Source organism: Triturus cristatus, chromosome 3_2 (genome assembly GCF_964204655.1).
Source record: "Triturus cristatus chromosome 3_2, aTriCri1.1, whole genome shotgun sequence".
NCBI classification, from domain to species: Eukaryota; Metazoa; Chordata; class Amphibia; order Caudata; family Salamandridae; genus Triturus; species Triturus cristatus.
In genome coordinates this window covers 753,254,351-753,272,554 of record NC_140584.1, presented here as the reverse complement: position 1 = coordinate 753,272,554, position 18,204 = coordinate 753,254,351, and positions in this window count along the sequence as shown.

Sequence of the window (18,204 nt, the reverse complement as noted above, 5' to 3'; positions counted from 1 at the left end):
AACGATGTAAAATTGCACTGGCAGCCAGGCTCCAGTCTCAGGATTAGCTCAACATCCTGTGATTCTGAGCAAATCACCTAATCGCCCCATGCTTAAATTAAAAAAATAAAAACGAATGTACCGATGTTTAATGCGTCTCCGTGCCAAAATAAAAACATTAATAATAAAAAACATGAGTATAACGTAATTGGAGCTCATGTTAAGCGCTCTAATACCTTCGGGCCGAGTTCGCGCTAGATGGGAAAGAAGCACCAGGCACAAGGGAGAGTGAGGGGAGAGAGAAATAGTACCTTAATTATAGCATGGGGAGGGATGGCCACTAATTGTACTTAACCCATACTACACTGAAGGAACGGAACTGACGCAGTGGACTGTGATGCCCAATTAAAAGGCTGCATTCAGGGCCGGCTTTAGGGTAGTGCGAAAGGTGCAGCCGCACTGGGCGGTAACTTGTGGAGGGGCGCTGACCTCAGGGGAGGGCACTTTGATTAGCAATAACTAATGATTGGAGAGATGAAGGGCTCTTTTGTCCAGTTGTAGTGAGAGAATCCGAGGAGGCAGTCATGTGGTGTAGGGGCACCAAAAATGATTGTTGCACAGGGCGCCACCAGCGCTAAAGCCGCCCCTGGCTGCATTGAAGAGTGAAGGAGGAGCAAACCAGTGGCAATTAAGCGCAGGCTCCAAGTACTCTACGCCATACCCCTCACAGCAAACAGCGATCGCGCACTGTCTGGCAGACGTAAAAAGAATATTAAGCGGCTGAAAAACATAGTGAATGCTTGGCAAACAGCCTTGCCTACTGTGCATCGGCTACACCGACTGAGAGGCTGGCAGACAGGGGGGTTCTTTAGATATGGCTAAAGAGGTCCACTGCCATGGGAGCAATGGCCAGAGACTCTGCTGACCAGGTGGGCCATTCTCCATTTCTAGGATGAGGCCCTATTTGATTTGGCAAGATCCACATGATTTCGGGTCATGTGCCATTCTAGGACTAAAACCGAGTACTCCCCATGTGTTAGACATGCCGGTAACTATGTTTTCTGTGGTTCTTTTTTTAAATGTGCATTAAAACATTTATAACAAAAATGCCTTTAAATATACATTCATCTATGATGGCCACTATAATATATTGGGGCAGATTTATGACGACTGGCGCATCCCTGCATATCAGCAGGGATGCGCCAGTTATTATGCGCCACAGCTGCGCCACCATGGATGCGCCGCATTTATAATGCGGCGCACCATGGGGCAAAAAACGGCACAGATGCGTGACGCATCTGTGCCGAAAAGTGGCGCATTGCTGGAGTTGCGTCGCAAGCGTGACGCAGCTCCAGCAATGATCTGGGGGGCCCTATCTTTACAATGCTGCGTCAATCCTTACGCCTGCTTCAAGCAGGCGCAGGGTTTTGACGCAGCATGGGCCTAAAAGTGACTGAGTGAAATCTTCTAGATTTCACTCAGCCACTTCTAGGAGGCGTTCCTGCGTCGGAACGCCCCCACCTGCCCTGGAACGCCTACATGTGGCGCAGGGCTTTACAACGTGACGCATCTCCCAGATGCGTCACGTTGTAAATACCCCGCACCATGGCGCAGGATTTGCGCCGCTGCTGCGTCACAAAAGTGACGCAACGGCGGCGCAAAAGTGGCGCAAGTGCAACATAAATCTGCCCCATTGTATTCAAGCTTATACTCCCAATGCCCTGTGAGAGTAATCTTTGATTCCTTAACCACAGCAAACATTGCAGAAACTAAGATGGTTTAAACTAACCTGAGCTTGAAAGCAGCAGGCTCAGACCTGGGTGAGAGCTCCCAGGCTGAAAAAGGAGCAGTTGGGTTACATTCCAGCCTTTCCTTTCCCCAAACTTTAAGGTCAGCATCACAGCATCTTCCAGGTCACGACCCTTGCATGTTGGCCTACTTATAGACCATACGCAGAGCAGATGTGTGCAGCAGGCATGCCAAATGTTTCCATCTGTGCTCATCCATGACAGCACCAAGTGCCAGAAAGCATGTCTGTCTGTCCAGCACTTCCTCCCTCTACATCACCTACTCAGCTAGTTACCTACTAGCGCTGATTTATCAATGTAACAACAGTCAGATGTTCACCCTGACTTCATCAGACTTTTTTAAACCACTCATCTGACCTAGAGGCAAATTCTGCCTCCCGCTCTTGCCCTACACTGCCAAACAGATTCCAGAGCCTACACTTTTTAAGATGCTAGACAACATCTCTAAAAAATCTCTACCAATAGCAAATGCTTTCTTCTCAACCTAATATCTTTAGTTAAGCATGCACTGGATTTTTCTGACTTCATTCTTACACACAAGCCGGATGCCATTTTCGCTACGGAAGCATGGTTTAACTGAAAATAGGCTCCTGTGAGCTCCCAAGCCATTTATTGCCTCTGGATACTCCACAGTGCACCCAGACCAACTTGCCAAGCCAAACGGCAGACTTAAAAGACACTGAGGCAAATTTACTAATTGATGGTGCAATGCAGCACAACAACCAAAGTTGCTGTGCTGTGTTCTATCAATGGAGAGACAAAAACAGTGGGGCATACTTGCAAGCCCCTATTGCCACATGAACGCCACTTTGCCTTATTTGCAAGGCAGTGTTAAGCCGCTTAGCATGGCTTAACGCCGCCTTGTATATAAGGCGCCCTTTCAAGTTATGCTTAGCATGAAAAGGGGGGGACTATGGGTGTTGTGGTGGGCGTTCCACCTCAACACCCATTGATTTTGATGCTGCCCCATATTTACTAGGGTGGCATAAATATGGGGCAGCGCCAAAATGAAGACCAGGGAAAACCTGGTCTTAGCATGGTGAAATGGAGAGAAATGCTTTATTTCTCCTAGTGTTTTCTGTTTCTATGTGTGCTGCATTGTACATCACACATAGAAACAGCAAAACACATGAATGATTGCTTATGTGCAGGAAGGTGTACCTTCTTGCAAATAAACAATCATTAAAAAAGTGACAATATGCAAAGTCTATGTTTGCTGTACGGAGTTACGAATTGCCATTTGTGAACACCTGCCTGCACATAAACAATAATTCCCCCCAGCAGCTTAATTTAGTGCCAGCACTAAGGGAAACACAGGGGTGCACAGTATCTTTGTAAATACTGTGCATCCCTGCATTTTCAGAATGGCGAAGCATGGGGTTGACAAGTTTTGCTTAACGCCATGCTCTATCATTCTGTTGTACATATGCCCCAGTGCGTGTCGTGTTAATAAAAAAAAATATGGTTCTGATTGTCTCTCCCCAAGCACTGGCACACTTTTGGCAACCATGTGCCACAGCAAACAACCTTGCACCACACCCCAACACAAGGGATTGTGTGCATTCTGTCAAGCATCAGTTTTGGACTGGAACGTTACCCTTCTAATACGAAACCTATGCTTTTATACTTTTCCCACTCTGTGTGTGTTATGTCCAGCGCGGCACACATGCAAAGTTTGAAATGTTTTGAGAAAAGTAAATGTTCCCATATCTTACCCTGCCTCGAGAATGTGAACGTTTTTGGAGCAAATTCTTGTCCATCAATGTTAGTAGATAGAGATTTGCAGCAAAAACCATAAGTGGTTGAATGTGGAATGCCCATGTGCCACCCATCTCAAAGTAGCCTATTGCAGTACTTTGCACTATTTTGGACATATTTTCAGTGCAAATCAGGTCTTGGGTTAGAACGCAAGACCCGACGCAACATTTGGCACTGGGTTTACATCACTTTTATGATGCAAACCATGTGCAGTGTTGATAAATGTAGCCCACTATTACTTGATCTTTATTTGATGTTTCAAGTTTCCCACATGCAGGATCTCTCTTGACATGCCTAAACTTCAATTTTTCTACTCTGGTACAATTCTCTATTTTCCTTCGAGCTCTAAAACAGCTTTTGGTAATACTATAGCTGAATCTCTTTCATTATTTAGTCTCAAGTTCTCCAATGTTCTCTTTCTTGGGAACCTAAGCATTCACCTTGAAATTAACTCCTCAAATGATTTGTCATCATTACTAGAATTGAAGAACCAGGCTGAATTAGGCCTGGCGGCGCAGGGTACGCCTGAAATCTTCTGAGTTCGCCTTCCAAATGTACAGAGACACGGAACACTCTGTTGGCATAGGAACTTCAATTTATTAGCTGCAGCTAGGTACAGTTGTCCTAGAAGTACATCAGCGGTAGGTTCTCAGGAGACTGCCACTTCAATCCGTGGCTCACAGTCTTTAATAGCGCTTGAATCCCCTAAAGCAACAACCCCCTCAATGTGCAATAAAAACAAACAAATCATCCACTAGCAAACATTCCTTGTACAAGATACAGGATAATAGGTAATAGAAATTCCTTCCCTAGGGTTGTGTTCTCTACCTGACCCTATAGGCCAGGTGGCATGAGCATTCCTAAGTTAAATTAATTTACAACAGGACGTGTTTGCGTGTTGCAGGTGGTGATTCGTAAAACAATTGGAGAGGCAGAGAAGGATCACCAAGGGTCAATAGATGGTTATCACGGGAATTAGTTGCTTCGAGCCGGGTCTTAGAATGTACTTTGCTCAGAGAGACAGGAAAAGGTCGTTTAACATGTTACAGTACAGAGTATGAAAGAAACGCTACGAAGGTCGTCGATGCCTGAGTGAGGGCAACATCACAATGGTGTCAATACACAAGATGGAGCCGTAATCAAATTTCCTCAGAATCTATGAGCATACTTAATTTATCACAGCACAATAATTCACCCACCCATCAAGCTGAGGGTATCCATGACCTCATTTTTGCCAGTCTTCCTATTCTTCTCATTCTCATTTCTCAATCATATCTGTTCTAAAAAGTGCCTGTTCACTCCAGCAACTCAGTTCTTTCTTGCTCATGGACTAAAATAGATTCTACCAATCTGGACAACTTCCTCAATGCTTCGTCTTATGCAGTTTTGCTTGACATTAACCTTGCAGCCAGTCACTTCAACTCTTGGCTTTCCATAGCCATTGACCAGGACCTCTGCCCCCAAAGACCTGTTCTCCCTCATGGTACTCAGAGGAGCTTCGTACCATGAAGCACAAAGATAACGTTTTCAAAAGAAGATGGTGAAAATCCTACAGATGAGATGAAAATATTCCTCAAAACCACAAAAAAAAAAGCTACCATGAACTCACAGATATTACTCAAGCCACTTACTACTCCAATACAATTAAAGTATCAAACACATTCCTTGAAGGACATCTTCACTATTGTGAGATGTTTTGTGAAATACAAAGCCTGCCCTACCAACATCATTCCAACCAAAAGTTTTTGTGAACATCTCTCAACTTTTTTTCCAGCAAGATTGATCAAATCTACACCAAGCCCTCTATGGAGCAAATTCCTTTTTGCTGGGGCTCCTCCCAGTGGTGTACAATGGCACCTTGCATTGTGAGTTCCTCCCTAATACTCAAGATGTATCCTAATTAGTATCACCTATTCATTCTGACTGACCATTGGATTTATGTCCACTTCATAAGCATCTATTACTTCCTATTTACCATTAGCCAATCTTTGGAGGCTATCTCTCTCTGAAACGGTCCCAAAACTCTGGAAACAGGCTTTACTCATCCCACTTTTGAAAAAAAACATTGCAAATCAACTAACTCAGAACAACTATCACCTAATCTATCTCATGTTTTCCTTCCAAACTACTGGAGAAAACTGTACATTCTCAGCTAGTTAACTACCTTGAAACTAACCTGTTATAGATGCTGTTCAGTTCTGCTTCCATCTTGGACACAGGATGGAAACGGATCTTCATCCAGTAGTAGATAGCATCATCCTTATTTTGGATCAAGGCGGGTCAGCTAGGCTGATTTTCTTTTACTTAACCACAGCCTGTGACAATGTATCTAAACTTTTTGTTATCGCCACCGTCCATCAACTGTGCATATGTAAAACACTATAAATTGGCTCGGTTTCTTTCTGGCCTACAAGAAACAAGCAGCCTCCCCACCATCATTCCACTCCACTTACACTCTGATAAGCTGTGGTGTGCCCCAGGGCACCTCTCTCATCACACTTCTTGCTTCCTTAGTCCATACTTTTGGGTATGAGATCATATTGTGTGCCAATGAAACTCAAAATATTAACTCTATGCGGGACAATTCCACCTCCATCTGTGAGAATTTAAAATCATGTATGTCTCAAGTAGTCATTTGGATATGAAATAATTGTCTTAAATGAAACAGATGTCCCACAAAACAGGAAGGAATAGGGCTATGTTGCCTTACATCTACCCACATACCCCGGTCCATGTAAGGCAAGCCTGATGAAGAAGCATGTCCTAATATATGGGTAAGGGCCTTGCTTTTGTCTGAGATACATTTCCACAAAGTATGTAGGTAAACATATGTCCACATAGCCCTATTCATTTTTATTTTGTGCGATTACTGACTGGCCTAGTAGGACAAAAGAATAGGCCTTTACTATCTCTCCCACTGTCCTTGGTCATATTCAACGGAGACAAAACTGAGGATCTCTGCATGGTGGCCCAATGTATAAGGCAGTCCCGCTTTGCCTGTCACCTCATCAAACTGATCAAAAACGAGCTCTTCTTCTCTCAGGTCTGCCAGTTGGCCCTAATTTACTTCTTCAAGCTGAAAATGATGTGCAAAATTCTTCCTTTTCTTCCGGATGTTTCACAAAACATCATAGTCCATGTCTTGATAGCTACTTGCCTGGACTACGGCAATTTACTTTATCCATGAATCTCAAAGTCCTTTATCCAACATCTAAAGGCATTTCAGAAATCAGTTGCCAAGCTTCTCTAACTGCTAAAGATTTGTATTGTCTTCCAATCAAAAACAGATATTCTTCAAATCTCTTTACATCACCCAACGCACCATCCAGAAATGTGGTCCTCTCTATCTGATACATAAAAGTTAACTCCTATCATCCTACTAGGACACTATGGTCATTTGCAGTAAATGTGCTAGTAGTAAGTCACATTCTGCGCAGCTGTGCTGGAAGCCGCTCTTTTTCTTTTTTAGTCAGCAAGCTCTGGAACACCCTCCCTGTTCACCTAACATCAATGAGTGAGCACCTTTAATTCAGGAAACAGTTGAAAACCTAGGTCTTCAGTGTTAGACCTGCCAGTCTTAAGGTGGTCTTCACACAAACATTTTGCTTCTGTGCACTTAACCACTGCTAAACAGGGCTAAAGTGCTTATGCTCACTACTTAAGACATGGAACAAATGGCCTACACCTTGATGGAGTGAGGACTCGTAGAAAGGAGACTTGCTCGGAAGCAATCCTCTCATTTAAGTCCTTAACATTGTGCTAATTATGTATTGCGTAAAACTAATACGCACTACATCAAAATAAGGGCTAGAGAAGCTTGCCTATGTGTTTGATAATGTAAGTAACTCGAGCGAAGTTTTAAAATGGCTGCTAACGGGAAATCTTTATTGTGCGTGCGTCAACTGCATCTACGCAATATGACGAGCTGTCGCTTGGAGGGAAATTCTTATGCATGAGCAGAAAATACTAAGATGGCAGATTAAAAGCTCACATGCATGGCATCTGCTTTGCTGAAAATAAACCAAGATATTTTACTAATGCTAATGCGGGGAAAGCATTAAAATGTAAATGGGATTAGAGTAGAGATGGGTGGTATACGGTGAGACCATTTATTCTTGAAAATAATATTTGTCTTTCTGACTTTCTTATTAGTGTGCATTTAGGCCTCTCGTATGAGTCCAGAGTCTGTTAGTCACATGACCTCCGCACATGCCTGTTGAGAATGAGCAGGAAGAGTGACGATAATCTTGAATGCGATCCAAGGACACAAAAGTTACATACCCTGTGAACAAGCACTGAAGACCTCTGGATGTTCATGACAAAATAAACATTTGTTTCTAATAAGATGTGAATACGGGTGGGAATAACGTTTTTGGAATAAAAATTAAGGGGTTGGATCTGTGAACAATAGAATGATAGACTAGGATGAGGTATAAGCATGGTGTGATGATCTTCCCCCTTGCCTGTCCAATCAGAATTATTATTTTTACGATATTGAAACATTAATGGGTGGTACATGAATATTGAAAGGTATAATTGAGGTAGTCTTAGTTAGTTAGTCAGACGGAGATTTGCTGAATGCTGCAGAGCTCGGGATGCTGTCGGAGTGACTGATGAAGAATCGAATGCAGAACCATCTATCTTAAATTAGTTGATTTAGAAGAAGATCGTGGAAGAATCTCGAGGAGGAAGAGAGTGTAAGAGAGGGGTGCTACGCAAGCGTCTGTGTTAGAGAGGTCAATTATCCTTTCTGATTTCTGTTGCCTGATCTTTTCCGGGGGACCCTTACCAGTCCTTTGGCCAGGGGGTTGGTTTTCACACCATACTAGATAAATATTATTTCCGTGAATGTGCAGATGTCCTTTTCTCTCTGTCCTCTCTTTTCTAAGCATAAGTCATTGCAAGGTATAAAGAATGTGTTTAATGAATGATTATTGAATCTTCCTTCCTATGAGTGACGGAGACTGTACTGTACTTTGAAGTGGTTCACATGAAATTAATTTAGATAAAGATTTAAAATTTTCCCTGAGTCTGTGGTTATTTCATTGCAATAAGAGAAATAATTATGTCATTTCACAATCAACTAGTTCAACTAATGGTCCATCGATCAGAGGAAAGAACTTTTTGATCAGTGAAAGATTAGTTGAGAGCAAGAGGTGACTAATCTTGAAGTGTTAGAAAATCATAAACTTTGACTCCAGTGGTTTTACTAGACTGTGTGTATGTGTGTTTATGGGCCCAGGTGAGTATATGGTATTGGAGTATCTGTCGCTGGTAAGCCACTGGATCAGTTTTCTGGTAGCAGAGCTATGGTTATTATTGGCTAGTTTGGTGATAAGTATTGATTTTTGATTTATTGATTTATGTCTAACAAAAAGAGTTAGAGTCTTGTTTTATGTTGTGTGGACAATTCCCGGGGAATGAAGAGCGGGTGGTGATAGAAGCCATACTGCAGTGAGGTTACTCGTCTGTTGGAATAGCACTGAGAAGCGACGCAGGTCTTGCAGTGTTAAATTAGGAACTATTTTGTGTAAAAGTGAGTGTGAGTGAAAGCCAAAGGTTCGCTGGTGAAACTTTGGTCTTATATCACCTAGTAAGGGTAACACTGAAGGAGTAACAGGTTCTCTTGAGCTTGGATGAAGGGTAAACAGAGGTTTATACTCGCAGTGAAAGGGGAGCAATTCTGAGGCTCCACGAATAAGTCAGAAAACTATCTTTTGTTTAGTGGAACAGGCAGAGTAGTGAATGTTTTTATGTTGTTATTAACGAATTTCATTTAAAGAAAAGTAAAAGAAATAAGTTTTGAATTACCTTGTGAAGGGAGGGTCAGTTGCCGGAGTTGCACTAATGCCACAGAGAGCTGCGCTGGGATAGGCTGAAACAGCGCACGTGTGTCTGACGCGAATTGTAAAGGAGGGGTCAGTAGTAAGGAATAAAACTGACAACATCAAAAGAGCCGCACTGGCATTGGTCAGACCGCAAGCGTGATCTGGAATCTGATTGAGTGTCTGAATAGAAGCTGCTTTAGAATTGGTTGAAGAAAATTTGTAGGTTTGATTCTCATTTGCCTTGTGAAGCGAGTCGCCCTGACAGAAAAGTTCGAGGATTTGCGGATTATTGTTTCCTACATCGAGTGTCTAGAATGTATGGTGAAAAGAGAAAAATGTAATTTATAAAGAAGATTAAGAATTTCTTTAAGAAAGATAAGCCTGTGTTGACTAGAGAGGGAATTCCTATTCCGCCACCTAAAACGTCTGCTTCATTTATGATGATGGAGTGAGGATATCATACATGTGTATGGATGGAGAATTGGATAGAATATACAAAGAGTAATGGGGGTTTTAGCTTTTCCTGAACATGGTACATTTAATGGGAGAATTCTTCAAAATTTGAGAATGCGGATGAATGATTTAGATTCAAGACCTAGGTTAACGCAGTATGAGGCTTTAGAGGAATGGGAGACTGAGTCATATGAATGAGAGAAAAACAGGAGTGGAAGATATATGGGACATTTTCCCCGATATTTACATGAGTCAAGTGAGGGTCAAATGAAGCAATGGAGAAGAGCAATGGTATCGGAAGGTTTATGTCCAGTATAAATGTCTGATGAACAGTCAGGGGGCAAGTGTAAGGAGAAAACTAAACACCTGAAAGTGACAGGATATGGTGAATCAAAGGATGATTTGTTGGAGGACATTTTAACTAAAAACCCTCCGCCGAATAAGGAAGGACCCAGTAGAGTCACCCCAAGTGCACCAGTCACGGGAACAACCTAAGTTCCACAGATTTTGCATGATACACCAGTTAGTAGTGTACTACAAGATAGGGAAAAAGAAGCACTAAATACAAATAGAGAGGAATTAATACAGACAATAGGCCAATTAAACTTGAACCCTGAAGCATTAACAATACCAGTAACTATAGGTCCTGTTGTTCCTTTATAAGGAGACAAAGTAAATTGTTCAAAACCACAAGCTGTAATGACTCCTTTCAATGATCCTAGATAAGAAATTGTAATTACTGATGACCAAGCCAGTGAGTGCGATTCAGTGATTTTATTAATGGATCTACCGATAAGAGAATCAGTAAGTGAGGTCCTAAAAATAGTTACACCCAGCAGTTCAAAAGAAGGAGGGTCTGTGGTATCCACAAGAACCAGAAGTTCAACAGCAGTAACTCCAGAAGATCTGGCGAGATGGGTACAGTGAATAGAAAAACAAAGTTCAACCCCAAAGATTTTGGATATTTACAAACTTAAAGTGGAATTGGAAGAGTTGATAGCTGGAAATGTGGGAATAGAAAGATTAAATACTTACAGTGAGGAAGAGTTGTTGTTTATATGTAGGAGTATAACAAGAAATGCTAAAATGTTTCATGAGACGTTGACAGAGCTTGCTTCGGAGATGGGAATAGATATAGGGAGATCAAAAGTGCTACAGAAGCCATGTCGAGTGGAGTTTACTGACAAAGATTTTGAAAATATGAATGTGTCTGGTAGAAAGCTACAGGTAAAGGAGTTGATGAATATCTTGCAAAAGTGGGGAGAGATTGACAGGTGGAGGACAAGGTGGACAAGGAAGAAGGAGGAAGCACAGGAGAAAGAAGCGTCCACTGCATATTTATTAAAAGAATCGGGGAAGGCAGAAAGCATGTGCTCCATGAGAGAGGTACCTGGAGGTGGATATGTTTAAATTCCCATGGAGTCGAAAAGTTATTTTGTCATTTAGAAACGATTTCCCTAGGTTAAGAGAGAAACCAGTTAAATGGTACAAACAGGTTGATAGATTTGTGAAAGTTTCAAAGGTTCTGTTGAAAGATCTAAATGGTTTGTTTGATATAGTGGTACCTGCTGATCTTTGGACGGAATGTAAGATTACAGTTGATTGGCCAAGTGAAGAGTATCCAATAGATTCAAAAACAGGCGCACCCTCAGATGATATGATGAAGACATATCACCAAGTAATTACTTTCTTGAAAGGGAAAATCCCTCTAAAAAAACAGACTGGGTAAAGATAGTTAGAACAACTCAAGAGCCGAATGAATCTGTACATGCAGGTGTTCAAGCAGTATAGTGGATTTAAGAACATTGGAGATAAAGATATGGGTCATTTTGTGTATCGGTTTGTGTATGGATTGAGACCAGAGATTAGTCAGATGATTCAACAACATATGTTGTGTTGGCAGGGAAAAACAATAGATGATATTCTGAAATATGCAAAGTATTGTGGAGATGATATTGAGGCAAGGGATAGAAAGCTAAAAGAGAAAATGATGTGGGCACAAGTGAAATTGGCAGAACAACAGGAACTTAAATTCAATAGTCAGGCTGATGGTCAGATGAAAGAACATAATCAGAGTGATCATGTGGCGAATGGTGGCAAATCAAGAGGATGAATGAATAGAGAGGATGCAAAGAGGAAGTTTCCTTGTCATGGGTGCGGAAAGCTTGGACATTGGAAAAACGAGTGTAAGAATATTCAGAATAATAATGGGCCAAACCAAAATGTAAATCCACAGACGCAGAATGAGGTGCTTACGAATCCACCACAGCAGGTAGTTATTCAGCAGTGTCAGGTGCCACCAGCCCCTATGCTAAATTTTGTGAAGCAGCCAAAGTACAGTGCGGATGCCAGATTTCAAGGAGGAAGTCGTAAGAAAAATTCTGTGATTTCACAATACCTTTTACAGAATAATGATGAAAGTGAATATGAGCAATGACGGTGCCTGAGGGTGGAGAAAGAGGAGTGCGTACTTGGCGCATCCTTGCCGGTAGATCTGTCAGCTCCATTTATTGATGGGAAAGTGGAAGGCAATGATATCACTTTTCTGTTGGATACTGGTGCTTCCCGTTCTACTGTGAGAACAGCAGACATCCCAAACCTACCCCTCTCCAATCAACAGATTAGAACCCCTATTACAGGACCTGTGGAAGTGCACATTGGAAATGTTAAAGACATGCATAGATTCGTAGTCTGCAATTCTAGTCCAGTGAATTAGGAAGAGATCTGTTGTGCAAAATGAATTGCACAATTTATTGCACACCAGATGGTGTTGCTTTTCAAACCCCTGATGAAGATATTGTATATAAGATAATGCTTGCCAAACAAGGCAACGAGGAAGATGAGATGTATTCTTTAATGACTATAGATGACTTACCAGAAGAACTGAAAACAACCATGAATCCAAAAGTATGGGATTTCATGGAAAAGAAATAGGACTAATGACAAATGTAGACCCATTGAAGGTGACTGTGAAAGAAGGTGCAGTTTATCCCAAAACCAGACAATACAAAATGAGTCCAGAAGTGAAAGCAGGAGTAACTTCAAAGATTGACTGAATGATTAAACAGGGCATTTTATAAGAAATAATGAGTAGTCCTTGTAATTCACCTATAATAGGACTTAAAAAGCCTAGCGGAAAATACAGGATAGTGCAGGTTTTAAGAAAGATTAATACAATTGTATTACCATGTTGTCCTGTAGTTCCAAATCCAGCAGTGATTCTTTTTTCAGATACCCTGGAATGCAGGTTGGTTTACAGTAATTGATTTATGTCAGGCTGTTTTCTCTATTCCTTTACATCCAGACAGCCAGTATATTTTTTCTTTTAAATTTGAAGATCGTATCTTGGCATGTAACCAAGTTCCTCAAGGGTATACAGAAGTCTTTCAATTTTTAATCAAATACTGAAAAAGTGTCTAGAGAAGTGAGTTATGCCCAGAAATTCGGTTCTAGTACAATATATCGATAACTTACTTGTGGCATCAAAATCCCGAGAAGACTGTGTTACTGATTCAATTGCGTTGCTAAACCATTTGGCTGATGGAGGACACAAAGGGGTCTATTATGATGTAGGGCGGATCGCCACCGTCCGCATGGCGGTGGCGATCTGCCCTACATCATACCCCGCCCGCCATACTAATATGGTGGGTGGACCCCGGCGGATGGAAAGACCTTCCGACTACAGTCCGCACACCATCCTAATAGGCCCCAAAGTGTCTCCAGAGAAATTGCAATTTTGTCAAACAGGAGTAAAATAGTTGGGTCACAAAATAGAAAGAGGAGTGAGAAAAGTGCCTCCGGAGAGAATTAAAATAATCAAGCAAATGCATTTTCCGCAGATGCAAAGAGAGATAGAAATGTTTCTCGGAGTGGTGGGGTACTGTCGGCAGTGGATTGTAGGATTTTCTTTGTTAGCAAAACCATTGATTCAGATGACATGAAAGAGAGTGAAGGATCCAATTGTCTGGAACGATGAAAGTGTGGAAGCATTTGTGAAATTGTGAAATTGTCTGTGCGAGGCCCCTGCTTTAGATATGCCTGATTATACAAAAGAATTTGCACTGTTCTGTTGCCAGGGAGAAAGTTGTGCGCTTTCAGTCTTGACCCAACGACATGGATTAAGCCGACGTCCAGTGGCATATTTTTCTGCTACTTTGGATCCTATGGCTTCAGCTTTACCTGGCTGCCTAAAAGCAGTAGCTGCTACTTGTGTGAGTCTGGAGCAAAGTGAGTCAATTGCGATGGGATATCCAGTGAAGGTCTATGTCTCACATTCAGTCGAGATTCTTTTACCAAGAACTCGAACACAGCATCTTACCCCTAGTCGGATGACTAAGTATGAAAGAATAATTCTTGGAGCAGAAAATGTGACAGTAAATAGGTGTACATTGGTAAACCCTCCTATGTTATTGCCAGACCCACGTTGTGAAGAAGTGAATGATGAAGTGGATCATGACTGCTTAGTTATGACTGAGATGTGTACTAAGCCCCGCCCTGATATACAGGAGGAACCCCTGAAAGAGCCAGATCACGAACATTTTGTTGATGGCTCTTGTTTAAGGATTGAAGGAGGATGACTGAGTGCATCTTAGGCTATCTGCAAAATATCTGGGGTCATTGAAGCATCCTGTTTACCGGGAGTCAAGTCTGCACAAGTAGCTGAATTGGTGGCCTTAATAAGGGCATGAAAAATTGGGAAAAATTGGAAGATAACCATATTTACAGACAGTCAATATGGTTACGGGGTGGTGCATGACTTTGGCCAACTCTGGATGCAGAGGGGATTTCTGACTTCTTCAGGATCCCCCAACGAAATGGGAAATATGTGAAAGAATTGTTGGAAGCAATACAATTGCCAAAAGAAATAGCAGTGGTCAAGTGTGCTGCTCACCAGTCAGGAAATTACTATGTGGTGGCCGGTAATCGATATGCTGACCAGATTGCACAATATTGTGCAAGAAATAATGTGCTATTGAATAAGCAAATTGAAACATGTGGAATCAGCTGCCAACTTATGTTATTCTCATCTTTTGAAACATGGGATGAGGTGAGACAATTGCATGATGAGGTAGAGGTAAGCGAAAAGGAAAATTGGATAACATCAGGTTGTAAAAGGAGGGCAGAAGATGATGTGTGAATGTACCCTGATGGCAGAACAATCATGTCAGACTGCTTGCTCTCTCAAATGGCAAGAATGTATCATGGAGACACTCATGTAGGCAGGGATGCTATGATCAGACTATTCAGACAAGATTTCTACAACCCAAGGTTTAGGGTAGTCGCAGAAAGCCTTTGTAAGGAAGTGGGTTTCTGTTGCAGTAACCCCCCCACTTTTTGCCTGATAACTGTTGCACTTTTCCTTGTTGTGCCCTGGGCTCCTGCCAATCAGGTGCCCAGGGCCTGTGTTCCGTCCCTAAAACTGCCTAACAGCCAAATCCCAATTGGCATCTCTGGTCACATGTCAGCCCCTGGTAGATGGTACCCTAGGTGCTCAGGGCCTTGTGACCAGAGAAGGCCCCTAAGGGCAGCAGCACTTATTGTGCCACCCTTAGAGGCCCTGTACCCTGACACACACACACACACTACCTTTGCAGGCTGAGTGTCTGGGTGCAGAACAAAACAAAGAGTCGACATGGCACACATCCCTATGTGCCATGCCCACAACACACACTGCCCTGGCATACCTCAGTCACCCCTCTAGCTGGGTGCCCTATGCCAGTGGTGTGGGCACAGGTGCATGAGCCCTGTGCCCCTACAGTACCCAGGTCCATTCCTGGGCACTGTAAGTGCAGTGCTGCCATTAGGAGTAAATGGTGCTGGGAGGTCGTCAACACAAACTCCACAGCACCATGATGGCTACACTGAAGACTGAGAAGTTTGGTATCAAACGTCTCAGCACAGTAAACCCACACTGATGCCAGTGTGGGATTTACTGTAAGATGCACAACAGAGGGCATCTTAGAGATGCCCCTGAACCTAACCTACAATCCACGTCTTGTCTGAGGGGCTGCCTAGGCTGCCACACAGCAGACATGTTGCTGGACCCCTGGGTAGAGAGCCATCTGCTCTCCTGGGCCTGCAACAATGCACATCCTGGGTGAGGTGCAAAGTCTCCTCCCCCAGGATGGGCAGGGGAAGTTTCAAAGGCATTCTGCCTTTGTGAGCTACTCCAGGCCACTTGCTGTACCCATCAACTGGCCCCTACCGGTTCTCAACCCCCTCTCTGGCGGGAAGACTGGCCAAAAACCCCAAGGAAGGACAGGGGGTGTGCCAGCCTCTGCCAACCCCACCCCTCAGGTGGGGGAGGCGAGGTGAAGCACATCCCTGGGCTCTCGCCATCTGGAGAGTGGCAGGATAGGGGGTGTACCCACCCCAGGGCAGGGACCCAGTGGTCCCTGCCCTTTACCTACCTGTAACACCCCTAAATTTAGTATTTAGGGGCACCCTGAACCTTCCTTCCTTAGATCCCAATTCGAAAACAAGCAAGAAGATCAAGAAACCAGAAGACCCACCGCGCAGCTGCTAACAAGAGGACGACACCAACTGACTTGGCCCCAGCCCTATCGGCCTGTTGATCTTTGAACCTGCCCCTGTGGAACTCCGGGGCCTTCAGTGGTCAGAAACTTCAAAAACCCCGGAGGACCTGACCACCTTGAGACTCTACCAAGACTGGGACTCCCACGAGCAGTGTTTCTGCTCAAACAGCAATACCCCTGGTGCCAGCCAGGAACCGCGAATCCAGCACACTCTGCACCCGCGGAGCCCTGCCTGTGCCTGAGTGGACAAAATCCCTGAGGACATCCCCCCGGCGATTCTGACCTGGAACCAGTGCCCAAGGACCCTCATCGACGACCCAGACGACGCCTGCAGCCTCAGAACCAGGGACCGCTCCAACCGCGACCAGCAGGGGGTTAGATTTTCCGACATAAAAAGACACCCCTGCACCCGGTGCCCCACGGCCCCCTGTGCCCAACTCCTGGGTGCCTACCTATCCTCCAAGAGCCCAACTTACCCCTCGAAGTGTTGGTCGCTCCTGAAGATCCTCCGTCCCCGAGCCTGCAGCCTTTGTTCACTTTCCAAGATCTCCATTGAATAACATTGAGCGCCCGACGGCTCAAAAGCACCATGCACCCAGCCGCCCGAGTGCCCCTGGCAGTGCAACCTATGTCCTAATCTACTTCCCCATTTGCCCTGAGCAAGTGACCAAGAGCCCAGCTCCCACAGCCACGTGGCCTGCTCACCAGCAGCCACCAAACGAAGGTCTCCTGCCTCTCATTGGATAACATTGGGCCTAACTACCTCTGCACCCGGCTGCCCCTGTGCCGCTGAGGTTGTACCAACTGTACCTACCTGACCCTGGGAGACCCCTGAGTCTATGCCCAGAACCTTAACTCTGCCAGTCGAGTACTTACCTAGAAGCCGATAACTCACTTTTCTTCCATAGGCTAACATTGACTGGTTTCACTTGGAAATTCTTCTAAGTGTGGAGTTTTGGAACTTTAAAATATTCATCTAAAATCAGCTGAACAACAAATTCTGATTTACTCACCAGTTATCAGGAGAGACCTCAGTGCTGCATCTTGTAGCTCAGTACTGACCCTGAAAAGTAATTTTAACGGTACTTACCAGTAACTTGAATTTCCTTCCATAGGATATCATGGCCTGCTTTTTGCTGTAAAAATTTCTGTGTCGATTTTTGCAAACTACAAATATTCTTTAAAAATCGTACCAACTGTGAAAACGTAATTACTTACCTGTTTTAGATAGATGTCCCAGTACTGAGCCTAGGAGTCCAGCACTGGATTGCAAAAGTAACGAGAACATACTTTACCCGTAACTTGAATTTTCTCCCATAGGAAACCATTGACTGTTTTTCTGTGAAATTTCTTCTGTGTTGATTTTGCAAACTTATAAATATTCGTTAAAAATTGCCTGTATAACTTAAACTCAGTTTCTCAACTGCTTACAGGTGGTACACCAGTGCTGGATCCAGGATGCAACACTGACCTAGAAAAAGTAACCGTAACCCCACTTACCTGCTAAGTGAATTTCCTCCCATAGGATAACATTGGTAACTTGATTAGAAAAAGTTTCTAAGTGTCAACTTTTAAAATAGCAAAATATTGCTTAAAAATCACAACAGTAACTAAAACGTATTTACTCATTTGTTTCCAAGAACTGTCCCAGGACTGAATCTAGGATCCAGTCCTGGAGTTTGAAAAGTAATCCTGAAAGTAATCAATTGCATATAACTTAAAATTCCCATTGAGCTCAATGTATTATTGTGTTGCCTATTGCAACAAACTGTAACTATTCCATGCAAAAGTCAATTGCCTATTGCAAAGTATTTAAATAAAGCATCTCATTCTGAGAAAGTA